The sequence below is a fragment of the Hipposideros armiger genome, unplaced genomic scaffold, assembly GCF_001890085.2.
Source record: "Hipposideros armiger isolate ML-2016 unplaced genomic scaffold, ASM189008v1 scaffold_2425, whole genome shotgun sequence".
Lineage (NCBI taxonomy): Eukaryota > Metazoa > Chordata > Mammalia > Chiroptera > Hipposideridae > Hipposideros > Hipposideros armiger.
In genome coordinates, this window is record NW_017733758.1 from 14,949 (window position 1) to 17,273 (window position 2,325).

The window sequence follows — 2,325 nt, forward strand, 5'->3', positions numbered from 1 at the left end:
TAGTATGAGCTGTCAAGAGCCACCATGAGGAGCAGTCCAGAAGCCGGCGACTGATCTGCCTCACCTGGGAAGACACAATGATAATACCAACATGGGCCAGTGAAGCAACGTCCTCCACAACTAGACTGTAGAAAAAAACAACAGCAACTTGTCTGTTCCCCTCCCTCAATTCCCCAATAAATTTTTTAAAGAAAAAAAACAAGTTGAGAGGCCCTAACACCTTGGTCCCCACAGGTGTTAAGAAGAAACGAGGTGGTGGTACATTTAAGCTTCTACATACCCAGATTCCTTCACCTGGTTTGCTGTGTGTAGAATCCCAGACACTGAAAGTCACCTCCCAAAGGAATTCCAGACCTGAGAATAAGAGTGGGAAAAGAATAAAAAGTGCTCCCGGAGGACATCCTTTCATCAGTGATGGACACTAAACGGGGGCTGCAGACAGACCCTGGAAGAGGAGGGTTAGCTGTGGGTCCTGCAAGCCCTGCACCCCACTAACACATGGTCACTGACATATAAACACTCAGTAGCTGTGACCTGCCAACATTGCTGGGTACCCCTGGGGAGCTCATTTGCATGGCAGCCTCGCACCCACAGGTGGTGGGAGTTATAAGGACAGCTGTGCAGGCTGACTGTGCTGAGGGGTCTTGAGAAGCACAGCACTGGGGCGTCTACACCATGGCCTGGGCTCCTCTGCTGCTCACACTTCTGGCTCACTGCACAGGTTGGGGTACTCTCTGGGCTGGGGTGGGAGAGCCCACACCGCACTTTCATGCTTCTGTCCCTTTGCTGACCTTTGGTCGCTTACCTGTTTTCAGGAGTCACTTCCCAGGCCATGGTGATTTAGGAAGCTTCACTGTCCACATCTCCTGGAGGGACAGTCACCCTCACCTGTGGCTTCAGTACTGGGGCCATCACCACCTCTAATTATGCCCATTGGGTCCAAAAGAAGCCCTACCAGGTACCCCAGGGTCTAATACGTGACACTAGCCACCAGGTCCCAGGAGGTCCTGCCTGATTACCTGGCTCCTTGCTTNAAGCCATTTGCAAACAAGAACACAAGAGACATCTCAGACAGAAAGACTAAAGTCTTTTGATTAAAGAAGAATTCTGCAGCCCGTGTATCCCATCCACAAAGGCCACCTGTTCAGGCAGAAGCCCTTCTGCCCTTTACATCATTTCAGGGACTTTCCCTCATTAACTGATGCTGCTGGGGTCCTGGCTCTGACCTGTATTGGTACTTGAATCTCCAGAACACCAAGGAAGAAGATGAGAATGACTCCAACTGTGGAGCAAGCCATGGTAGTGGGAACAGCTACGTGTACCATAGTGACAAGGCAGGTGCAGTGAGACAAACAGCTCAAGACTGGTCTACCCTGATCCATATCCCTCCCACTGGCTTGACTTGCAGTTTAGCCTCCCTCCCTGCTGTGTGAACTTCCGTCTTCCCTGATATTTGGTAATTCAGCACCTGCCTATGAGAGTGGTGTGTGTTTGAATGCCCTACCTGGTCTTGGTCCACAGCAAATGTCTTCACATGTTGCAAAATATTTTCTCAGGGACTTCTTGAAATATGACAGTTTATACGTGGACAGGTATGGCTGCTGACTTCCACACCTTTTCCCTGATGGGTTTCAGTTTCCACATTGCTGTGTACTCACACTACTGTTTAAACAGCATTGTCTGTTCCTCTGTCCCCATCAATCTCATAGCTCATTTATGTATTTCTTGGTTGAGTAGGGCTCACAGTAGGATATTCTGTTGCTAAAATGTTCTCTCTGATAGCAACAGAAATAAGAGGATCCCTAAAAATTAGAGGGCAGAGACACTTCTTATCATTACAAAGAAAGTGGATAAAATTGTGTCAAATGGCACAACCAGAGAGGACCAACACACAAAATACTGTGAGCATGGCTACTAAAGCAAAGTGTTCCAGGGGGCAAGGCCGATGGTAGCCACCAAGGAGACTGTCATTCTATACAGCCAAAGATAAAGAATGGGTGAACAGGGGATGAGTGGAGCCAGGCAAATAAAATACGTTTTATTGCCCTGTTTCTTGACTTGACCCATTTTTCATGCCCAGAATCTTCTAACTGAAATTTTGGCAGGACCGTGTGAGATAGTCACCATTTCACCAATGTATATGGTTACAATTCTCCCAGTGCCGCCCCAAAGTTATCTATGGTCACTTACTTGATTACCCTGGGGAAAAGGAAATATACAGATATTTTGAGTGTTGTTGAATACATGATCCAAGTGACATTAATACTCAGGAGCCAAAAGCATTATCATGTCCCCAATTACAGCAGGGACATTGGATGTCTAGTC